The sequence below is a fragment of the Trachemys scripta genome, chromosome 1, assembly GCF_013100865.1.
Source record: "Trachemys scripta elegans isolate TJP31775 chromosome 1, CAS_Tse_1.0, whole genome shotgun sequence".
NCBI classification, from domain to species: domain Eukaryota; kingdom Metazoa; phylum Chordata; order Testudines; family Emydidae; genus Trachemys; species Trachemys scripta.
Genome location: NC_048298.1, coordinates 264,586,702 through 264,599,410, shown reverse-complemented (window position 1 = coordinate 264,599,410; position 12,709 = coordinate 264,586,702).

The window sequence follows — 12,709 nt, the reverse complement described above, 5'->3', positions numbered from 1 at the left end:
AAAAAGAACAGGAGTACTTGTGGCACCTTAGAGACTAACAGATTTATTAGAGCATAAGCTTTCGTGGACTATATGCATCCGAAGAAGTGGGCTGTAGTCCACGAAAGCTTATGCTCTAATAAATCTGTTAGTCTCTAAGGTGCCACAAGTACTCCTGTTCTTTTTGCATAAAAATGTTGGCATACTGTGTGGCCATGCGGGTACCCATAGCAGTCTGCTGACTTGAAGGTATACATTGTCCCCAAATGTGAAATAGTTGTGGGTGAGGACAAAGTCACAAAGTTCAGCCACCAGGTTTGCCGTGACATTATCAGAGATACTGTTCCTGATGGCTTGTAGTCCATCTTTGTGTAGAATGTTGGTGTAGAGGGCTTCTACATCCTGGAATGTTGGTGTAGAGGGCTTCTACATTTCTGGAAGATCACCAATGGATTGTAATTTCCTCAGGAAGTTAGTAGTGTCTCAAAGATAGCTGGGAGTGCTGGTAGCGTAGAGCCTGAGGAGAGAGTCTACATAGCCAGACAGTCCTGCTGTCAGGGTGCTAATGCCTGAGATTATGGGACATCCAGGATTTCCAGGTATATGGATCTTGGGTAGCAGATAGAATACCCCTGGTCGGTGTTCTAGGGTGTGTCTGTGTAGATTTGTTCCTGTGATTTTTCAGGGAGTTTCTTGAGCAGATGGTATAGTTTCTTTTGGTAACCCTCAGTGGGATCAGAGGGTAATGGCCTGTAGAATGTGGTGTTAGAGAGCTGCCTAGCAGCCTCTCGTTCATATTCCAACCTATTCATGATGACTGGGAGTGTATGGGTCATTACACAAACTAAAAACTATTTCCCCATGCTAATTTTTAACCCTACTGTTACTTACACCTTCTTGTCAACTGTTTGAAATAGGCCACCCTGATTACCACTACAAAAGTGATTTTTCCTCCTGCTGATAGCCCACTTTAATTGAATTGTCTCGTTAGAATTGGTAAGGCAACCCCATCTTTTCATGTACTCTGTATATGTATCTTCCTACTGTATTTTCCACTCTATGCATCTGATGAAGTGGGTTTTAACCCACGAAAGCTTATGCCCAAATAAATTTGTTAGTCTCTAAGGTGCCACAAGGACTCCTCGTTGTTTTTGCTGATACAGACTAACATGGCTACCACTCTGAAACCTGTCAAAATTACTAGGAACCCATTTTCCATACTGGGACCTCTGCAAGCCTCCTCCCAACTGTCTGGGACATCCTCCCATTCAGCAATTGGGGAGGATAGGGTGGTTGTTGTAACCCTCAACACCTGCTTTGGATCCCCAGATTGAGAACCGATGAGTAAATATAATGCACTGGACAACAGAGAGGGAGGGAGAGGGAGAATCCTGTGCTTAGAACCTTTGTCTTCTAATACTGCATGTTGTGACTGTCTGTGTGGAATTGGTGATAACTGCACTAGTAATGTGCTTATTTGAGCCATTACATATTTAAATTATAAACTATTTGGTGTGGGGACTTACAGTGTCTTCCTATGTATTTGTAGAGTACCTAGCATTTTGTGGGCACCATCAGATGAGAAATAATAACTAAGTAAGATTAACTGGGAACACACCAGTATACTCTAACAAGAAGGGGGGGGAAAGGCACTATTTATTTTAGTAGTGGATGAACAAAGTAAATCAACTTTAACTATTAGGAATGTGCTTCTGCTGAAGTCCATGGCAAAATGTTTGTTTACTTCAGGGGGAGCAGAATTTGAGCTGTGAATATAAAACGTTAGTTACTTGCAGACATTTAGTAAATTATAAAAAGTTGACTGTAACAATCATTCTGAATATTGTTAGCATACCCCCAAAAGAGAACAAAGCATTGCTTCATTCCTTGGTGATCCATACCCTTCAGATTCATATGAAGCAAACCAGAGCAGACAGCTGCAGGTGCAGAACTGGATCCTCTTCCATCTGGATTGAGACAGCTCAGCCAAGAAATTAAGGATGAACAAACCTGTTTGGGGAAAAGAAGAACTTGACCTAACCCCTAAAGTGAGCTACTCTAATCCCAGTTATTGTTTATTTTCCTATCACTCTGCACTTCCAGTTCCAACAAGGAACTGAAGTGGAATTCAGAAATATAAGCCTGTTTTTGCTGCATCAGTAAAACATCTGGGCTGCCTGAACACAAAGCTCTTTGGGGCAAGGACAACTTGTCTTTTTGTTATGTATGTGCAATGTAGCAGTGCTATATAAGAATTAGATATTTGGGGGGACATTAGGTGCTAATGCAATATAAATTAAATCTACTAATAATAAACCTTTCAAGAACGTATATGCTTCAGATATTTCCAGCTCAATTCTGTGGACTTCTTGTGGTCCACGCACTGATCAGCAAGGCAACCATATTTAATCTGCTTATCCAAACCGTTTGTAATTCATTCATTACTACCAGAAAGTTTAGTTTCTGTCCCACTCTTAATCTTCCAGTTTAAAATCCTCTTCTCACAATTATTCTCAACATTCTAGAGTGAGGAAACAAAAGACAGTTACTGAAATGACTAGCTATGTCTTGTACTACATGAGTAGGAAGAGTAATGACCCAGGAGGAAGGTCAAAATTACAAAGCAAATACAACAAAGTCCATTTAAAAAAAAAAGTCTAATGGCTGTGGGAAGAGAAATATAAAAGAAGCTGACAAATATAAAATAATAAACATTACGGGGTCAGTGGCCATAAGCAACAAAGTCAATATAATTGTCTTATATGTTGCTCTACAGCTTTCTATTCTCAGCTCAGCAGTTAAGAATTTTTTTTTAATTCACTGCCATGAAAGGTTATACTACTAATCCAAGAATTAGCTATAGCTCAGGTGCATTTCTAAATTTTAAAATTCTGTTTTTTTAATGAGAGGTTTCAGAGTAGCATGTGACTATTTTTTCACAATCCTAGCTCAGATACTATTATCCACTCTTAAAGTAAGAACATTTCAGTAAAGTTTTTATATGGTTAATGCATAATATTTTGCAATAGGCTGAGTATAAATATATAAATGATAAAGAGAAAAAAATCATCACTCCAAGAGTATAAAAGCTGTAATTTATCTGTGATTCTGAATCTTTATATTTAAGTCTTTTACTTATTCCAACTAAGGCACAACTGATGCAAAAGATCTTATAAACGGTGCTAATGTTACAAACAGATAGCACTGAGTCATCTATTACCAAAGTCAGTTCACAGTTGGTGTAACTCAGCATACCTCTAGTAGCTTCCAGGAAGCTATGCCAGTTTACTCCAGATAAGGAACTGGTCCCCATTCTTTAGTGAAAGAATGCAGCAAGAAGTTGTTGTACAACTTTCACCCAGACTAATAAAAATTGGCAATAAAGAAAAGCATGTAGACATACAAAAGCATGCAGTTTTGTGGAAAATATTCACAGAATCACAGGACATGATTTAAAGTAACCTCTAAGCTTGTGACCTCATGGTTGGGTGACTCACATGGATCAAAGTTAGGAAATAAGAAGTCAATTCCATTAGTTGAGAGTACTTGTCTGAAAGCAGGGGGTCAAGCCAGGCCTTGATTTTTATCAAGACAGCAGTGAAACAAGTAAAGTAATTGTTTTTATGATAAAGAACATCATTGTGGAGGACAGATTGAATCTGGAGTTTATTTCACTGCCCTTTGCCAATAATACATCCGTTAACGATGGGAAGCACATTTCTGTGTTTCAGAGATTAAAAACATTCTAACTAAAAGCTGCTGCCAACCAGTTGCAAATAACAGCTTTCACAACCACACTAGTACAGCCGGGAATCCTGGTGACTTAGTGGTGAAGTATTTGTGATGAAGGTGGATGACCATTTTATTCAGAGAAACAAGAACAGAAAAGGATTTCATTGTAAAACCTGTAGAAACTGATAAACATTAGTTAGACCAGGGGTCGGCAACCTCTGGCATGTGGCTTGCCAGGGTAAGCACCCTGGTGGGCAGGGCCAGTTTGTTTACCTGCTGCATCCGCAGGTTCGGCTAATCGCGGATCCCACTGGCTGCAGTTCGCCGCTCTAGGCCAATGGGGGCGGCGGGAAGCAGCACGGGCCAAGGGATGTGCTGGCCACAGCTTCCTGCCATCCCTATTGGCCTGGAGCAGCGAACCTCAGCCAGTGGGAGCCGCGATCGGCCGAACCTGCAGACGCGGCAGGTAAACAAACCTGTTTGTTGGTGCTTACCCTGCGAGCCGCGGGCCAGAGGTTGCCGACACCTGAGTTAGACCAACAGCTTGCTTCAGTGTATCTCCTAATTAAAATGGGCTACAGCAAGCATATCAGATATATGGATCCCTTCTCTACAGTGGCTTCCCATAGAATATCAAGGTCTCAGTCCTTATTGTCAATGAGTTCCACCACCTGGGCCCAACATAACATACACTGGGATGAAGACTGCAGTTGACAACTCCATACTGTTCTACCATAGGGTAAAGCTTATTATGCAGGAGATAGAGATTTCTCAGAGGCTGATCCTAGACTGTGGAACAAACTACCAAAGGATTTAAGGAACATCAGAAACCTCATCATCTGCTCCAAGTGCAAGGTGCATTTCTTGGAACTGCCTTCTCTAACATAAGCACATAACATGAACATTAAATAAAAAAAATTAAAAAGAAAGAAATGCTGCTCCCACCCCAAAAAAACTACTGAAACAAAACACTTTTTTGCACACACAGTTCTCCTCCTGGGGTGAGGATGAGGGAGAGAATGAATCACATTTGATAGATGTTAGTCACATTGCTTAATGCCCTCCTGGAAGATGCCAAGACACTACAGGGATGAGGGCAGTGTAAAAATCTATCTATCAGATTCTGCTGTGTTGACTGGCTCTGAGAACCCACATGGAATCTCAGTGTGATGAAGATACAGTAAGGAAGCTTATCTGGAAGGGATTTGGGGTGAGATTTTCAAAAGCGCTTAGCATTGGCCTAACTCTGCTTCCACTGAATTTGGTGGTCAAGCCGACATTGACTTTAATAGAAGCTGAGTTAAGCCAATGCTAAGTGCTTTTGAAAGTCTCAACCTTGATTACTTCTGCAATGTAATGAGTTTATGATTTTACTTATGTGTTGGTTGGCTCTGTGATTTAAAATAGATTCAGATTCAAGCAAACTGTATAGAAGTTTGGCAAATTCTATTTTGCACATTTTTAGCACAGGTGTGAAAATATATCTAAAGAAAATTTGATGTTTTTCTTAGCATTTCAAAATACTTAAGGATTAGGTAAGAGTTTTAGAAAGGCATTTTTTCAGGTGTTTTGATTCTACATTTCCAAGATTGACAGTAGGTGGAATCAGACAAATCTAATGGGACAGGTGGGGCCAAGTTTTCCAAAGAGCTCAGGACCAGATTTTCAGTACTCAGCAGCCGAAGCTGTGGACAGATTTTCAAAAGTGCATAAGCAACGTAGGAGCACAGGTCCCATTGGCTATAAAAGTGGCTTGGGCTCTTAAGTTACTTCTGTGCATTTGAAAATCTCCGTGTCAGCTTCCATTTAGACACAAGCATAAGGGAAAGACTTTTAAAAAATGCTTAATATCCTGTAGCCTCCACTATGACACCTGGTTTTCAAAAGAGCTCAACACCCAATGTGCTGAGGTCTCATGAAAATTCTGTCCATAGTATTAAATATATAAGAAAAACAACTGCATATGAGCCTTTAAATCCCTCAGTCTATTAACCCTGAAACTGAATGTTGAGTACTACAGCAATGGATATGGTCTCCTGGGCAAAGATCCTGCCATTGACTTTTTGCACCTTTCCAATGTTGTCTTCTCTATTCCAGGCTTAAGTTCCTTAACACAAGGAATTGGCACCAAAAAAGCATCAGAACTTTTACTAAAGACAAATTACGTAGGAAGATCTGTTAGAATTTATTTGGAGTATATTTAATCAGCATGAAGAATTGAAGAATATGTAACTGTAAGCAGAGATCATGGCTGCTAACATCAAAAGCATTTCATGCCAAAACTTCAAATACTTTAATAGATGTAGGGAGACAACCTAATAATTGCTTAACATCCTTTAGTATTTACACTTGAATAATTTAATAACCGAGTGCCTTCAAGCTTGGAAATAATTTACATACAGATTGTGGCACCAACCCATAAATTCCACAAAATATCTATGAGCTCTAGCCCTGGAACAATAAATCTGAGTGTATTTTTGGCCTAGCATTTTTCAGGTTTAGGAGAGGGAAAAATATTTGTGAATTCTTTTAAGTCCTTATAAGCCTTGAAAGCAAGATCTGAATGAACAGGATGTTGGGAATTACTCTTTCATTCAGTGATTATCAGAATTTTTAAACTTAATTGGTGCTAGATGGGGAAAAAACCAAAAAACCTAAAAGTTCACCAAAGCAATATAACAAGTCACATGGTTTCAGTCACCAGATTTTGATAATAGGGAGTGTGGCAGGCTTGCTATAGCAGTTGTTGAGAAGAGAGAGGACAAGGGGAGGCTGACACTTGGAGGGAGAGAGTGAAAGGGGAAAGAGGGAGAAGGATTAAGAGGCAATGTCATCACTTGATGAGAGAGGAAGCCAGCAGTTTCAGTTCATACAAGTTGTGAACACATGGCATCAGGTTGGGAGGACCTCCCTCCCTCATCTTCCTTCAAACCTTAGAAGAAGTCACTAGTGGTGTACTCTGCCTTGTGTAGGATTACCATACTTCAAGTTTCCAAATAGAGGACACTACCAAGGGGAATGGAGGAAAAGCTGGATGCGGTATTTGTTCAATATCTTCATTAATTATCTGGATGATGGGATGGATTGCACCCTAACAAGTTTGCGGATGACACTAAGTTGGGGGGAGAGGTAGATATGCTGGAGGGTAGGGATACGGTCCAGAGTAACCTAGACAAATTGGAGGATGGGGGTCTAAAAAAAAAATTCTGATGAGGTTCAACAAGGACAAGAGCAGAGTCCTGCACTGAGGACCAAAGAATCCCATGCACTGCTACAGGCTGAGGACTGACTGGCTAAGTGGCAGTTCTGCAGAAAAGGGCCTGGGGATTATGGTGGACGAGAAGCTGGATATGAGTCAACCGTGTGCCCTTGTTGTCAAGAAGGCCAACGGCATATTGGGCTGCGTTAGTAGGAGTATTGCCACCAGATTGAGGGAAGTGATTATTCCCCTCTATTCAGCCCTGTGAGGCCACATCTGGAGTATTGTGTCCAGTTTTGGTCCCCCCACTACAGAAGGGATGTGGACAAATTGGAGAGAGTCCAGCAGAGGGCAATGGAAATGATTAGGGGCCTGGGGCACATGACTTACGAGGAGAGGCTGAGGGAACTGGGGTTATTTAGTCTGCAGAAGAGAAGAGTGAGGCGGGATTTGAGATCAGCCTTCAACTACCTGAAGGAGGTTCCAAAGAGGATGGAGCTAGGCTGTTCTCAGTGCTGGCAGATGACAGAACAAGAAGCAATGGTCTCAAGTTGCAGTGGGGAAGGTCTAGGTTGGATATTAGGAAACACATTTCACTAGGAGGGTGGTGAAGCACTGGAATGGGTTACCAAGGGAGGTGGTGGAATCTCCATCCTTAGAGAGGCCCGGCTTGAGAAAGCCCTGGCTGGTATGATTTAGTTGGGGTTGGTCCTGCTTTGAGCAGGGGATTGGACTAGATGACCTCCTGAGGTCTCTTCCAACCCTAATATTCTATGATTTTATGATTTGTGAGGTGCTGGAGGAGTGTGTGTACACTGGGATGGGAGAAAGTATTTGGGGGGTGCCGGAGGGGATACCTGCGGCCTCACAGTCGAGGTGAGGGGTAGTGTCATGCTCCCTGTCGTAGTGATAGGGTGGCTGGCACAGGCCCATGACACAGTGCCAGCCCATCAGTCAGCACCTCCCAGCAGGCCTCTCCCCCTCCCCAGGGCAGGAAGCCGGGGACTGGCCCTGTTACCCCTCATGGTCAGGCTCTGAGGCCCTGCAGTGGGGCAGGAGGCCTAGCTGAGAGGTGCTTGAAGGCTCCCCTTGCATGGTGGGCCGGGGCAGGTGGATCCGGTAGCTGCAGATGCAGGGGAGGCAACACTCAGGGCACGGAGATGCAGGGATGTAACCAGGGTGGGGCGAGCGGGGCAAGTGCCCAGGGCACAAAGCTGCAGGGGTGGAGAAATTACAATGTACCAATGGCAAAGGTCGCAAGTATGCTTGCTCTCCCTGGGTGCTGAAGAGCCTAGTTGTGTCTCTTTCTGAGCTGCAACTAGCAAGGAAAAATCCTGGACATTTCTTTACATTTCAAAAATCTGCCCAGTTGGAGATCAGAGGACCAAAAAAAGAGGTCATATCCCAGAAAACCCAGTAATATGATAAGCCTAGCCTTGTGGAGTCTCCTGATTTCTGACCACAGCAGTCCAGCCAGTCAGAAATTTTTGGAGCTGCCCAGTGGCCCACATTTAAATGTGCCTCATGCTCAGATCTCCAAAGAGAAACATGATGTTTTAAAGGGCCAGATTCATCTCCTCTCTTGCATTATCTTCTGCTTCTACTATTGAAACATATTCCAGGGCATCTCAGCTAGTTTGGCCTGGGTGCTGCTGCTTCAACTGGATAGAAACTGCACCAGGACCCCCTTTCACTACCATCTAAGGCCTGTATACTACTCATTCTCCTTCCGGTCTTCCTTTACCAGAGGCTGCTACAAGATGCTTCCAGCAACTCTTTCTGGCCACTCTTCTTGGTCCTTGCTCTCTTAGGTGCTGTGCAGCTTTCTACCCTTTCACTTAAGCCATTCAAAAATAAAACAATGTAAAATTTTATAGCCTGCAAGTCCACTCAGTCCTACTTCTTGTTTAGCCAAGCGCTCAGATAAACAATTTTTTTTACATTTGCAGGAGATAATGCTGCCTGCTTCTTGTTTACAATGTCACCTGAAAGTGAGAACAGGCGTTCGCATGGCACTGTTGTAGCCGGCATCGCAAGATATTTACATGCCAGATCTGCTAAAGATTCATATATCCCTTCATGCTTCAACCACCATTCCAGGGGACATGCTTCCATGCTGATGATGGGTTCTGCTCGATAACAATCCAAAGCAGTGCGAATCTACACAGTCATTTTCATTAACTGAGTCAGATGCCACCAGCAGAAGGCTGATTTTCTTTTTTGGTGATTTGGGTTCTGTAGTTTCTGGATCGGACTGTTGCTCTTTTAAGACTTCTGAAAGCATGCTCCACACCTTGTCCATCTCAGATTTTGGAAGGCACTTCAGATTCTTAAATCTTGGGTTGAGTGCTGTAGCACTCTTTAGAAATTTCACATTGGTACCTTCTTTTCGTTTTGTGAAATCTGCAGTGAAAGTGTTCTTTAAACAAACAACATGTGCTGGGGCATCTTCTGAGACTGGTATAACATGAAATATATGGAAGAAGGCAGGTAAAACAGCAGGGGACATGAATTCAGTCAAATTTAATTAAACATATTTTTTTTAACGAGTGTCATCAGCATGTCCTCTGGAATGGTAGCCGAAGCATGAAGAGCCATACAAATGTTTAGCATATCTAGCACGTAAATACCATGCAATGCTAAAAATTGCCATGCAAATGCCTTTTCTCGCTTTCTGGTGACATTATAAATAAGAAGAGGGCAGCATTATTTCCTGTAAATGTAAACAAACTTGTGTGTCTTAGCGGTTGGCTGAACAAGAAGTAGGACTGAGTGGACTTGCAGGTGCTGAAGATTTACATGGTTTTGTTTTAGATTGCAGTTATGTGACAAAAAAAATCTACATTTGTAAATTGCACTTTCATGACAAAGATTGCACCATAGTACTTGTATGAGCTGAATTGAAAAATGCTAGTTCGTTTATCATTTTTATAGTGCAAATATTTGTAATAAAAAATATACACTTTGTAGTCTGTATTGTAGTTGAAATAAATGTGTATGAAAATGTAGAAAAACACCTAAAATATTTAATACATTTCAATTGTTATTCTATTGGTTAACAGTGCGATTAAACCTGCGATGAATCGCAATTATTTTTTTTTAATAGTAATTACTTTTTTTTAGTTAATTGCGTGAGTTAACTGCATTTAATCAAGAGCCCTACTTTTTACATCCTCTCTGGAGAACTGATGTTTTCAATCTGAAATATGGGCCCATGTGATTCTAGAATGATAGTGCTTATTTTATTTTATGAGTCTTTATGGTGATAATTTGTAAAGTATATAGGGAAAGTCTGTCCTTATTAGTATTGTAAGCAAAATCCATTGTTACATTTTATTTATTTATTTGGTTATATATGTTTGGCCAATGTGCTACTATATGATAAATAAATAGGGCTGTGGGTATTGTCCCTTTTTCTTTTTAACTTTTATATTAATGATATTGTTTTAGTTTATTGTTTAATGTTTATTGATTTATTGAAGGAGATCAGTATTTCCCCCCTAAACAATGGATTACCTTGGGTCTGTTATTATGTGCAGATGATATGGATCTATTATCACAAACATCAGTGGGGCTGAAATGTTTATGAAATGTGTTTGGTTTATTCTGTCAACAGGAGGGCCTTTTGATAAATTACTCCAAAACTAAATAATTGTTTTTAGTCAAAGACGGATGTTGCATAAATGGAGGATTGATGGACAATATACTGAACAAGTTAGTTCTTTCCTCTACCTGAATATCTGGTTCTCACAAAATGGGTTGTGGGATAAATATATTCATGTAAAAAAAAAAAAAAAAAAACAAAAAGAAAAGGGAGAGCCTAAAATACAATGCAAGCTGTGTTGCATTTCACCTGGACTCATGGGGGCAATTTAATTGCATCAGCCCTTAGAGCAGGGGTTCCCAAACTTGCTTCACGGCTTATTCAGGGTAAGCCCCTGGCGGGCAGCGAGAAGCTTTGTTTACCTGAGCGTCTGCAGGTACAGCCACTCACAGCTACCAGTGGCCGTGGTTCACCATACCCGGCCAATGGGAGCTACGGGAAGCAACGTCACAGTAATGATCCCACCAGATGAGAAGTGATTCAAAACAAATTGCTTAGGAAGATTCTTGGTCTCCTAAACAATACCCCAGCTGGTCTCCTCAAAGCTGAGATAGACATTAATTCTATTCTGTCCAAAGTGCAATACCGTAATATCGATTTTTGGCTTCACATTCATAGTATGCATTCACAGTGTTTGCCAAGGCTATGCTTAGAGGAACAGCTCATTAGGACTTTTTCCATGTCAGTTTCCCTGGTTAGAGTATATTCAAAATTCTTTGCATTCTCTAGGCTTCTCAGAATTGGAAATGATTAAATTTAATTTTAAAATGTGAAATCCCTAATCAAGTTGAGATTAGAGGATAATAATAAGCAAATAGACATGGAAGTTATTTCCATTACAAATAGGTTACCTTGGTTCCCCCTTGTTATAAAGACTCAATGATATTTAGACAGTTTGTCCAATAACACATTAAGGAGGGCCTTTACCGCTCTCCATTTTCAATCAATGCAAACAGCTTACTTAGAAGGCCACTGTACTGGCATTGAGAAATTTAACTGCCTCTGTGCATGTGGCTCTAGGCAGTGAAAGACCTACCCTATTATTAATTATGTTGTAATTTACATTGCCACTTCAGGTCAAAATGGCTTTGTGTGTTTTTGTCTCAGACTCTATTTTCTACAATTTCTCAGAAAATAGAGTATTTATTAGGAATTGACAATGTATCTATGATCCAAGCACTTGACCTATATGCATGGTCAGCCACTAAACTAAGGAAAAGGCAAGTGGTGCAGTGATTATATATGGTTAAATTGGTTTATGTTCTTTTTCATTTGTATTTATATGCATTTTGATACATATATCAAATTCTGGATTTAGTTTTAACTTTTATTGTAATTTATTTTGTTTTTGGAGCATTGGCCTATGCCTAAGTCACGGTTAATAAACTTGACTTGATGATAAATAAATAGGAAAATGATGCCAGTAAATACTTTAAGCAGGATCAATAGTGTGGTAATTAGTGCCACGGTATGGAGGAAAAATGCTCAGATTCTGCTCTTTTTTTAAACTGATGTAATATTCTGGTGAATGAAGTTATACTGTTTTAAAACTGGTCTGAGATAAGAATCAGCCCCTAAAAGCCTATTATGTTTGTTAAGAACTAGATTCCACCACCCATGTTCGTGTTAAGTAGGACATTATTCAGCAAATAGTCACACTGAAATCAATGGGAGTATTAGCAAAGTCAGATAATTGTAGAGGTTGCTCCTTTTACTAAACCTCAGAGGCCCCAAGAAACTACAGCAAAGATGCACAAATGTATAGCTTGCACATTTGTGGTGTTTGGTAAGTTTGGAAATCTCTTCCAGATGAAACAACTGTTGAGTTGGAAAAAGCTTTCTGCATTAATATAGAAGCCATGCAATGTGCTGTAATTAAGGCTCGAGAGAGGAATATGTAAAAAAAGAGTTCAGATAAAGTTAGTTTTTCACATAGATTATGAAAGAATGAAACCATGATCCTGACAGTGCTCCCATAGAAGCCAATGAGGCATTTACACAAAAAGCTAAGATAGTTTGTCATTTAAAACTGCATAACACATGTCTAGCGGCAAGTTTAGCAGGAGGGAAAAATTAGATATAACTTAAGGCACCCATGGGTCTTGCAGCTCAGCTGGCTGTGCACCTGAATAAGAAAAGGAGAGTTGGTCTTAATCTCCAGACCTGTCATTTATTTCTTTAACACAAAAAGTATG